Source organism: Agelaius phoeniceus, chromosome 29, assembly GCF_051311805.1.
Source record: "Agelaius phoeniceus isolate bAgePho1 chromosome 29, bAgePho1.hap1, whole genome shotgun sequence".
Taxonomy (NCBI): Eukaryota; Metazoa; Chordata; class Aves; order Passeriformes; family Icteridae; genus Agelaius; species Agelaius phoeniceus.
This window is the reverse complement of record NC_135293.1, coordinates 4,225,588-4,237,798: the sequence shown is the minus strand read 5'-3', so window position 1 is coordinate 4,237,798 and position 12,211 is coordinate 4,225,588. Positions and strand designations below refer to the sequence as shown.

The following is a 12,211-nucleotide window of genomic DNA, read 5'->3' as shown; positions in this document are numbered from 1 at the left end:
GAATAGAAGAAAAGGTTTCATCAGAAGGCTGGCTAAGAATAGAATAGGAAGGAATGATAACAAAGGTTTGTGGCTCAGACAGAGAGTCCAAGCCAGCTGGGCTATGATTGGCCATTAATTAGAAACATTTAACATGGACTAATCACAGATCCACCTGTTGCATTCCACAGCAGCAGATAATCAATGTTTACATTTTGTTCCTGAGGCCTCTCAGCTTCTCAGGTGGAAAAATCCTAAGGAAAGGATTTTTCATAAAAGATATCTGCGACAGTACCCTATTGGAATAATTACCAATATTGCAGACAGGACATGCCTGAGCTTGTCTGGCCCTTGGTGCTTGTCAGAGCTCAGTGCATCCCTCCGGGTGTCCAGAGTTGCCGAGAGCCCTGATAGGGGGCTCGGAGACCCTGGCACAAAGCCCAGAACACCTCCGGGTTAGATTGTGACCCCTGGAGCAAGTTACCAGCTTTGTATGAGGACCTGAAAGTCACAGAAGTTTAAATAGTATAATAATAAAATGATCACAGGGTGAAAATGTAGATTTTAGCATTTTTGGTATGGGGGTTATGGGGACAAGATGGAGGAACTTGGGCGTGTCCAGCCTTTCTTCTTCTTCTTCTTGTTCTCCATTTTCTGCAGTGATGTTGGCACTTTGGGATTGGTTTAGAGTAGAAGTGCACTGTCTAACATGGGTGATAGGTATTGGGAATTAAGTGTAAATATGTTATACGTAGTTTGTGGTATAAAAAGACAACACCCCCTTAGGGGTGGTCAGAGTACCTGTGGCTGCCCTGCTGAGCAGATCTCGGCTGGGCAGAAAGAAAATTTTATAGATAAGAATTAATAAACAACTTCAAGACTGAAAACTGAAGAGCTCTGACTCATTCTTCAGACGTGAGGGCTGAAACAGAGACATCCTGCACATCTCGGGGCAGCAATTAACAACCAAAAACCCGAGAGGTGCTGAACCAAATAGCAGCAACTGTGGTGTTTCACCCCAGAGACACTTTTGGCTGGCTGGGTGCTGCAGTTGGCACTGCGGACAAGTCCATGCCTGCAGGAGCTCTGGTGGTGCTGGGATGGAGCTTCCCCCCATAACAGGGGCTGCTCCTGGGGTTTCCCTCTGCTGGAGAAGCTTTAAGGTGATGGTGAAGGAAAGGAGTCGGTTCTGAGGGAGGGTTTGGATCCAGAGCTTTATTCTGGCCTCTGAATGCAGCACCAGCTCCAACAGAACTCCCTGAGCCCGTGGCTGCTGCTCCTTTAACCCCGGGGAGAGGGGCAGGGAAGGGGCAGGGAGCCACCAAGCAGGGACAGGAGGGGAGGGACAAAGGGACAAAGGACACCTGGATGGCTCAATGTCCACGGATCGCCTGTCTGTGAGCTGGGACTGGACACTGCTCCCCAAGGCCCTGGGGTTGATGAGGCCCCATTCCCTCCAGGAAAACCCCTGGGTCCCTTTCACCAACTGTGCAACCTGGGGATCCTGCCCTGTGCAAAGCTGGGATAAATGAACCTCGCTCTCTATTGGAACAGGGAAACTGAGGCAAGGGGCGAGGTCTCTGAGAGGAGACAGAGCTGCAGACCCACACCTGAGCCTCTGCTCCCACTGGCTCAGCCTCCCTGTGCCCCTGATGGTGCAGGCACAGGCAGAGGGCATGGTGAGCACCTTGGGATAATGCACAGACACCCCAAGGGCAGGGCAGGAGCAAAGAGATGCTGGCAGAGACATTGCCAACTCGTGACACAGCTGGGATGTCCCATTCCCTCTGGTGACACAGCTGGGATGTCCCATTCCCTCTGGTGACAGAGCTGGGATGCCCCATTCTCTCTGGTGACACAGCTGGGATGCCCCATTCCCTCTGGTGACAGAGCTGGCATGCCCCATTCCCTCTGGTGACACAGCTGGGATGTCCCATTCTCTCTGGTGACAGAGCTGGGATGCCCCATTCCCTCTGGTGACAGAGCTGGCATGCCCCATTCTCTCTGGTGACACAGCTGGGATGTCCCATTCTCTCTGGTGACACAGCTGGCATGCCCCATTCTCTCTGGTGACACAGGAGGGATGTCCCATTCCCTCTGGTCACACACCTGGGATGTCCCATTCCCTCTGGTCACACAGCTGGGATGTCCATTCTCTCTGGTAACACAGGAGGGATGTCCCATTCCCTCTGGTGACACAGCTGGGATGTCCCATTCCCTCTGGTGACAGAGCTGGGATGCCCCATTCCCTCTGGTGACAGAGCTGGGATGCCCCATTCCCTCTGGTCACACAGCTGGGATGTCCCATTCCCTCTGGTGACACAGGAAGGATGTCCCATTCTCTCTGGTGACAGAGATGGGATGTCCCATTCCCTCTGGTGACACAGCTGGGATGTCCCATTCCCTCTGCTCCTGGTGTGAGGTCTCATCCAGTGGCACAAATTATCCGAGGGCCCCTGTCTTGGAGGGGTCCCGTAGGACAGGGGATGCTCAATGCCACATGTAGGGCCCAGTCCCCTGTCCCCGTCCCCGTCCCCGTCCCTGTCCCTGTCCCTGTCCCCATCCCCGTCCCCATCCCGGTCCCGCCCTCTCAGATCCCAGGTTAAGGCGGCCCCGGGCTCCATCTTTGCCGAGCAGGGATTAACCCCGACCCCGCGGCGCCGTGCCCCGCCTGCTCTCCTTTCCTTTCCAGGGATTAGCACTTGGCTGCTGCTTTCCCTTTTCTTTGCCTCCTCTTTCCCTCTCCCTGTCCCCATCCGTGCCCCAAATCTGCCTGGAAACGCCACCGCAGACTCCTTTCCTTAATGAAGCACGGTCATTAACCTAATTAAGCGGCAGAGTTGCTCGGTTGGGTGTTGTTGAGCCTGGCATGAGAATATTGGGGGTGCCAAGAGCAGAACCAGCCCCTGGGGAGGCGCAGGGAATGGGGCACTGTCATCTTCAGCGTGGGGGGCTTTGTGCCATCGCTCCCACAGCACTGGGACAAACGGGGGTGCAGTCCCTGAGGGTTGGTTCCAGCCCCTCTCACACTCCCTTCTGTCCCTCTGGGCTGACCCCAAACCTGTCTGTGGGAGCCCAGCAGGATGTGGGGCGAGGGAAGAGGACAATGTGACATCTGTGGCTGCTCAAGGCCATTGAGGTGTGGCTGCAGTGCCCCACCTCGGTGCCACTGCAGGTGCTCAGTGTCTAAAAGGTCCCCAAAGGGCCCATTTTGAGGTGGCTGCTGCTTGGCTTAGGGGGGGCACAGAAGGAGAGTGATGGGGACCCAGGTCCCCCAGAGAGGTGACAGTGGTGGAGCAGGGACAGCAGGAGCTGGCCCAGCCCAGCATCTCCTGCTCCTCACACCCTCAGTGCTGGTAAAGGACACCCAAGGCTGGTGTCACCCTCCCTCCTGTCCCCACGGGCTGGTGACACATGGGACAGCCCCAGGGGGCTGTTACTGCCTCCCTGTGCTCAGGGCCCAGGGAAGGATGACACCTCCAGGGTAATTTCCTGATCCCATTATCCCAGAGCAGCAATCTCTGGGGTTAAACCCATTGCTCAGGGCAATTTTGGAAGGATGGGACAGGATCTTCAAGGAGTGTTTGGACACTGCTCTGAGGGATGCTCAGGGTGGGGTTGTTGGGGTGTCTGTGCAGGGACAGGGGTTGGACTGATGATCCCTGAGGATTCCTTCCCCTCAGGATATTCCAGGGTTCTGTGATCTTTTACAGATGTGGCACTGAGGGACAATGGTGTCCTTGGCAGTGCTGGGCTTGCACTTGATCTTAGAGGGATTTCCAACCTCACCAATTCTATTCTGATTCTGTGGCACCTTTTTCTTTTATTTTGTGTGTCTTCATTTTGCCACATTTCCCTTTTTCTTCCAACAAATCAAACCAAGAGGGAGGTGTCACCATTTCCCACAACCACAGGATTGTGGATGCAGCTGGGGGCCAGGGAGTGGGACCACTGACCCCACTGCTGCCCCTGCCCCTTTCTCCCCTCTCTCCAGCACTGCTCAGCTTCACTCCTTGCCCCAAACTCCTTTTGGGGATTGGAGGTCCCCAAATGCCACCTGGACACTGGAGCTGCCTGGCAGCCACTTTGTGAAGGCTCTGCCTGGCTGGTGGCCCCAGGAACCTGAGCTGGCTCTGGGGTGAGGAGGGGGCAGCTCCCCTTGGTCCCCCTGGTTCTGGAGGCCCCACTCTTGCTCTGCCCTGGGGCTCCATGGGAAGGATGCCCCAAGCACGACCTGCAAACCCACAGGAAAAAAACCCTCCCCATTTATTGTGACACTTTTTCATGCTATTGAGAGTCTCTACACTAAATAAAGGTGCCCTGGAGCCTCTTTAATGGTGTCTCCCTGTCAGTCCTGGGGGATCCAGCCCTTCCCCTCCCTGCCTGAGGCTCTGCCCTGTGTTCATTATGGATGAGCCTGGAGTAACCCAACTCCACTTTTGGTTCCTACTCTGGCCACCTGATCCTCTAAGCAAAGCTCCAGCACCATTGGAGTTGTTTTCCCTGGCAGATGGAGAGCGGGAGCCACAGCCTTGGGCTCAGCTTCCCTGTCCAGAGCCAGAGCATCAGCCAGCCCTGCCCTGGGCTCAGCTTCCCTGGCCATCAGCCATTCCTGATTCCTGCTGCCCCCCAACCTTGGGCTCAGCTTCCCTGTCCATCAGCCATTCCTGATTCCTGCTGCCCCCCAACCTTGGGCTCAGCTTCCCTGTCCAGAGCCAGAGCATCAGCCAGCCCTGCCCTGGGCTCAGCTTCCCTGGCCATCAGCCATTCCTGATTCCTGCTGCCCCCCAACCTTGGGCTCAGCTTCCCTGTCCTGAGCCAGAGCATCAGCCAGCCCTGCTTCCCCACAGCCCTGGGCTCACCCTCCGTGTCCATCAGCCAGCCCTGGGCTCACCTTCCCTCTCCAGAGGATCAGTCCTGCTGCCCCTCAACCCTGGGCTCATCTTCCCTCTCCTGACCCAGAGCATCACCCAGCCCTGCTGCTCCTCAGCTCTGGGCTCACCTTCCCCCTCCAGAGCCAGAATATCAGCCAGCCCTGGGCTCACCTTCCTTCTGAGCCAGAGCATCACCCAGCCCTGCTTCCCCCCAGCCCTGGGCTCACCTTCCCTGACCCATAACCAGCCCTGCTGCCCCCCAACCCTGCTTCCCCCCAGCCCTGGGCTCACCTTCCTTCTCCTGAGCCAGAGCATCACCCAGCCCTGCTTCCCCCCAGCCCTGGGCTCACCTTCCCTGCCCACACCCAGCCCTACTTCCCCTCAGCCCTGGGCTCACTTTCCCTGCCCACACCCAGCCCTGCTGCCCCCCAGCCCCAGCCATGGATGCTCCACTGCCCCCACAGCAAACCCCACATTTGGATGAGCCAATTCCCTGCAAACCCAGGCAGAGCCGGGCTCTGGAGCAAGGCTGGCTCTGCCAGGGTCTCTGGCAGCCCCAGGACACCCAGCAGAGGAGCTGCAGAGCCGCAGTGTCCCCCAGGGCCAGCGGGACCCTCTCGGTGCCGGGCAGAGCCGGGCGGAGCCCGGCTGTTTATTAATAGCTCATTACGGTGATTGTGTGGCGCTTTCCGGGCTCGCCCGGCCCCTGGGGAGCCAGGGCAATAAAGATCCAGAGCAAGGCCTAGATAGAGGCTCTTCTCCTCATTTAATTTGTTTTTAAAAATAACAAGCTTGCTGCATGCAGCGCTGGGGACGGAGCCAGCAAAGCCCGGGGCTGAGGGGCTGCGATGGGGGAAGCGGAGCAGGGCAATTTTGGACAATTTGACAATTTTGTGAGCCCCTGGAGCCTTCCCTGCCTCGTTCCCTACTTCCCCACCAGGATTTGTGACCACTGAGCTTGCTTTGTCCCAGGCACCAGCAGCACAGAGGAACTGCTGCTCTCCAGCCACCCTGGCTTGGGGCTCCCCTGGACCCCTGAAGTGTCCAAGGCCAGGCTGGACAGGGCTTGGAGCACCTGGGACAGTGGAAGCAGCCCCTAGCCATGGCAGGGGGTGGGATGAGATGGTTTTTAATGTCCCTTCCATCCCAAACCATTCTGGGATTCCATGCAGGTGGGATTTTGCTCCCTCTCCACCCTTCAAACAGCTCCCGCTCCTCTGACACAAGCTTGGCCCTGCCAGCTCCTCCAAGAGCAACTGCTCCTCAGCTGCCATTATTTAGCCCTTTTTGTGAATAAAGACCAAAAAATCAGCCCAGGCTGCCATTTCCAGGTCCCCCTGCTCAGACATCACATCAGCACAAACCCCTCAGTCAGAGCAAGGTCTTGTTTTATCCTTCCCTTGACGTGCAGGATGTAAAATGCTCCTGCTGAGCTCCTCTCCTTCCAGCACCCCACTGCTGCTGCTCCAGGCTCATGGTGAGGGCCAGGGGATGCTGCTGCATCTTTCCAGGGATGCAGGGAACCCCAGGAGAGGATGGAGACTCCAAAGTAAGGAGGGAAAAAATGGAGCAGAATGTGACTGTGGGATGCTGTGAGAGTCTGTCCGAAACATCCCTCATCTGCCTCACGATTGTTATTTAGGGACCACTGAAGAAAAGACCCCCCTGTCTAGAATCTCTGGCTCTGAAGGAGAAAGTCTCATGCCAACAAGGCCCCGAGATCTGAGAGCATTGCTAAGTTATTGTTTTCACAGGTGTTGTTTGCTGTATGCTGCACTGAGCCCAATGAGAAGAAGAAGGGGGCACTGTGGCCTTTTTGCAACAACAGCCTTGGGAGCTGTCCCATCTCTCGGCCTGGCTGGATTTCTCCTGAGTTCAGGTGGTCTCCCACAGCAGACCCTCACCTGTTTTACAGCCACCGTGACAGACAGACTGAGATGTAAGGAGCCTCTCCATCAAGGAGTGAGACATGGAACCCCCATGTGAAAAGGCCCCTCTGCTCCTCCCAAGGACGGGGACTGAAACCCCCAGGCCAGGGCAGGTGTGTGGGGGAGGCAAGCTGACCAAAGCGAGATGTTTGCCTGCAGGTTGTGACCGCTGGACCAAGAAAACAATGGTTCTCATTTACTGTTGAGAACATGGACTACCTGTTACATCTATTCCTTATTGTATCTGTTTCCCACCCCCCCCTCACAATTTTCAACAGAATTATCATAATAAAAACCTCTGAGTTAGCTAGAGATTTTGAGATCTGCCCAATGTAACAGGGGATCCTCAACTGGACTGGACCAAAGGACTTTGTCTCTACATTTGGTAGCTCTATCCTCCTCTTTCTCTCTCTCTTTTCTCTCCTCTCTTTCTCTACCTTTTTCTCTCCCTTAATCCCTCTATCGCATTTTGCTGTGGTCATTCAATAAAGATGCATTTGTTTTGATTATCACTGCAAATCCCCTGTGCTGTGCTGGTTTTTTGCACCCTGAGATCAAATCCACAAACCATCACGAACCCCATTCGTAAGGACAGACCGTGACAGATGAAAACACCAACGTGGGGATAACCCAGTGCTCTGTCACACGGCTCTCAGGGAGCTGCCAGCGCCTTGTGCCAGTGCCAGTGTGTCCCAAACTTGGCCTGAGACAGGAGAGGGCTCCTACAAACACCAGCAGCAGCCAAGTGCTGTCGGGAACACCCCGAGCACTGCCCTGCCTGGCAGCTGAGTGTCCCCGCGCCATCCCCGCTCCCTGGCTGCTGTCCCCAGCCCAGCTCCGTGCCAGGCTGGCAATGCCAACCCTGCTGGGCTGTGCCAGCACCCTCACAGACTCTGTCACCCTGCTCAGCCCCTGCATGGGGCTGGGGCTGGATGGAGTGTCCAGGCACCCCTGTGGTGCTCCCCAGCTCACTGAGAGCTGTCCAGGATTGCTGCTGGGGTCTCCATCAGGACAAGCTCCCCGTGCTTCCCTGCAGGAATGCGCTCTTTGTTGACAGAGTGACAAAACCATCTTTGGTCTTTTCAAAAAGGAAAGAAGCCCAGAAGTTTTTCTCTTCAATTAGGTGAAAAATCTACTTCATAGGCCTAAGGGCCTTTACCTTAAACTTAAGGATAGCTAATTGGACAGAAGCTAAAAAGTCTTGCTTAGGTAATTTACTAGAAAAAGAAGTGAACAAAGAAACAAATTGCTTTTGTAAGGTGTTTTATCAGGAGCAAAGACTTTTTGCACTTGGCTTGGTTTTTCTTTGTTTGTTATTTTGCTTTTTATTTAACTTTTTTTGTTTCTAACACTGCAACAGAAGCTATTTTGTTAATTTTCATGCTTCCAAGCATAGCTGAGCTATCTTGGGTGTGTTATAGACCTCTAAGAGCTTATGAGACTTGGCTTAAAGAGAATATTATAACACTTTCCTGTCCTGGGGTGTGAGCAGGATGAGATCTCCACTGCCAGGAACAGGACTGTGCTGGACCAAGCTGTAGCCATGATATTTTATGAAAAATCCTTTTGCTAGGATTTTTTTCTCCTGAGAAAATGAGAAGCCTCAGAGGAAAAGAAAAACAATAATTATCTGCTGCTGTGGAATTCAAAGGTGCATCTTTGATTGGTCCATGTTGGTTGTTTCTAATTAATGGCCAATCAAAGTCAGCTGGATCGGACTCTCTGAGAGTCATATAATATATATTATATATAATATATATAATATTATATTATATATTTTAATAGAATAAAAATATAATATAATTATATATTTCCATAATATATTATATTATAAATTATATATTATATACAATTACAATAATATTATATACTATATAATATCATAAAATATTATATATATTATAGAATTTATATTATTATATGAATTATATTATCTATTATATAATATTATTATACATTATGTTATACCATGTAATTATTATATAATATAATAGTATATATTATATAATTATGTTATATTATATAATTATAATACTATAATTATATAATTATGATATATTATATTTTATATTTATTTAATTTAATAATTATATAATCATAATATAATATATATCTAAAATATATTTATTATTTTATATATAAAAATAATATATTTATTATTTTCTAAATAATAGAAAATAATAGAAAATATATCTATTATTTTCTAAAATATATTTATGATTTTAATATAATAATAAATCAGCCTTCTGCAACATGGAGTCAAGATTCTCTTCTCTTCCCATGTTGGGAAGCTTCCACACCAAGCAGGGTCCCTGGGCTGGAGCCTCCCTGAGCTGCTGGCAGGGGCTCAGGGCAGAGGATGGGGCACTCTGGGTGCTGATGCCAACAATTCCCTGGCTCCAAGCCCATGGGGAAGGGAAAACTGCAGCCAGAGCTGCCCCAGGACAGAGCTCCTCCAGACCCCAATCCTGTGCCAAAGCCAGTCCAGACCTCTGCTCCTTCTTCCCTGCTGGAAAACCCCGAGCCCTCAGTCACACCTTCCAAAAACACCCTTCCCCTTGTATGATTTTAGGCTGAAATGGCAAAAAATGAGAATCCCTGGGGTCTGCTCCATGCTCAGCTTCACTGGTGACACCACCCACACTGATGGTGGCTCCAGGGGCTGCTGGGGATCCCCTGGGGGTGTCCTGGCATCGTTCACAGCTGGCAGAGCCCAGTTTGATGCCCCAATGTGAACTCAGGGAATCCAACTGTGTTTTTCCAGCTGTTGCTGCAGCTCAGAGCAGAGCACAGGGCACTGAAATGAGGACTAAAGGTGACCTGTGCCACCCTCCAAAAACCAACCAAAAGCTCCTGCAGCTTCAGTTTAGCCCTTGCCTCGAGTCTGAAAAATCAGTGGGTTTGGAGCCACACTGAGCTTGGAAAAACCCCAGAAAAGACAGGGGGGCATGGGGGGGGGATAGGGGCGATGGGGAGGAGATTCAGGAACTTCCCTCAGACCTTCCCTGGCTCCTGGGGTGACACCAGCAGGTTTCTCCCTCTGCACAGGGCAGCAGAAAGATCCTGGCTAATGCTGGGGCGTGGAGGGGATTAAATCAGAGCTGAGACAGAAACAAAGAGGCAGAAACTGGAGGGTCAAAGGAGGCCAGGGATGTGCCCAAGCCTCAGCTCTGGTGATCAGGCAATTAGCAAGCCAAGCATGAGAATAAATAATGCAGCTGAAACAGGGAGAGCAGGACAGAGCTGGGGGTAAGAAGGAAGGAAATCAATCACCAGACCTAATGGAGAATTATCCAGGAGAGAGTTATTCCTAATCCTATCAGGGGCTGGCTGGGAAACAAATTCTCCCGGCTCTGTGGCTCTCAGCACGTTTTTCTGGGTCAGGGCTGGGCTGGGCAGGGCTGGAGGAGCAGAGGGAGAACCAATGGCTGGGAGGGCACTGAGGGCACCCAGCAGGGGCCCTACAGAGCATCTCCCACCCCACAGGACCTGGTGAACCGTGGGAGTGTTGGGGTAGGATGGTGGGGATGGACGGAGATGAGAGATCTCTGCAGCCAGGTCAGGGAAATTGCATTTATTGCAAAGGGCCTGGGTGCAGGGCCCTGCTGGGAGCTGCAGCCACAGCTCAGAGCAGGCCTGAGAGAAGGCAAGAGCGTGGTAAAGAGATGAGAGAGTGAGGAAGAGTAAAGAGGGTAAAGAGAGAGTAAAAGAGGACGAGGTTCCTGTTACAATACAATAAATCTTCTTCTGGTCGTGGAACTTGGGGTTCATTGCAAAGGGCCTGGGTGCAGGGCCCTGCTGGAGCTGCCAGGCACAGCTCAGAGCAGGCCCGAGAGAAGAGAGGGGGAGAGAGGATGACAGGGTGAGAGAGTAAAAGGGTAAGAGAGCAAAAGCATAAGAGAGTAAAAGGGTAAGAGCTTGGAAATAGAAGGATAAGAGAATAAAAGGCAAGAGGGCAATACAATACAATAAATTTTATTCTGTGTTGAATATTCTGATTCTCACTAACCAATCTAGTACAAGATACAAATCCTATAGCATTTCCATACAGCCTATAAGAATCACTACATTACCATACTGTGTTACATTTTAAACCCTAAAAACTCCTCTTTGGGCCCCTTCTGCCAAGCTGGCAGGGTCTGCTCAGACCCTTGGAGCTGCCTGCAAGCAGAGGGTGTTGTTCCATCAAAAGGGGATCACCTTCAGCCAGCCATGCCATTGTTTTCCCGTTGTTCAGTGACTAAGGGATCTCAAAGCTTGCTTTCATTTCAATCTCGCTTATAGTTTCTATAGTCTCAAAATCTTTTGCCAGACAATCATACTTATGAGGCTTTCCTGTTTCATCTTCCCCAACAGTGAACACCTTGAGAGTCCTCAGACCACCAGGTGGCCAAGTGGCCATCCCCAACAGCCCTGTGCTGGCTGTGCTGGTGCTGTCACCCTGGTGTCCCTCTCAAGGCTGCTCAGGCAGAGCAGATGTTGCTGGCAAGGCAGGGGAATGGGGAGGGGAGCATGGAAGGAGCTGCCTGGGCAGGAGCCAGGTGGTGGCTGGGTCACCACTGAATGTCCCAAGGGTGACTTCAGGGACAGCTGGAGAACATGAAAAGCTTCCACAGAAGGGAGTGAATTTGGTGAGTGGCAGCTGCTGCCTCTCACAAGGCTCCTCCTGCTCAGCAGCCCCAGGTCTCGGGGCGGCCGAGCAGCGCCGGAGCAGCTCCCAGGGAGGATCTGCCCTTCCTTTCCTGGGTCTCCACGGTGTCTTCCCAGCCCAGGATCCCATCCTGAGTCCCCAGCAGCCACAGGACTCTCCACTCCTCTCCCACGTGGGAACTCCCAGCACTGAGGATTCCCTGATGAGCCACGGCACCAAGGAGACGACCCGAAAGGAGCCACCGCTTATTTTTAGAGCCAACCTTATGATTCCTGAGCACGTGGCCCAGGCAACACTGCACAGGCAGCCCCAGATTGGCCACAATCTGCTTTTCTTCTTGACAGACATCATGTCTGAATCTCTATCTCCTCAAGATGCTCCCAGGAGAGGAGACATTTAGAGAACGACCACGACGTACAACATTTCTGAAAGGTCACTGCCTGCACCAGGCAATGAGGAGCAGGAGCCACTCATCAGCAACAGGGGCTTTAGGGAGGTGTTTAATATTCCATGAGCATCTCTATTTCTCTACCAAAGTGGATAACTCTTCTAAAAGTGGGGTGGGGGGGGCAGGGCAGGTGGGTGCTGGGCTCGTTTCCACCCAAGGGGGGCTGACTGAACCACAGGCAGAGCTGAATCTCGACTGCTGCTGGGAAATGGTGGCTGAGACTGAACCTGACCTGGATCTCAACAATCTCAGAACCTCCAGGAGCAGAGGCTGAGCTTGACTCCCCCTCTTCAGCTGCATCCCAGACCACCCAGCTGCCACTGATGCCCCC

The 12,211-nt window shown here is 52.5% G+C and overlaps 1 protein-coding gene across 4 annotated transcripts in view; it reads right to left on the bottom strand.

Annotated features, from left to right (window-relative positions):
* The window catches only part of LINGO3 (leucine rich repeat and Ig domain containing 3), a 36,070-nt gene that overhangs the window by 2,450 nt on the left and 21,409 nt on the right, over positions 1-12,211 (bottom strand). The window lies entirely within an intron of this gene.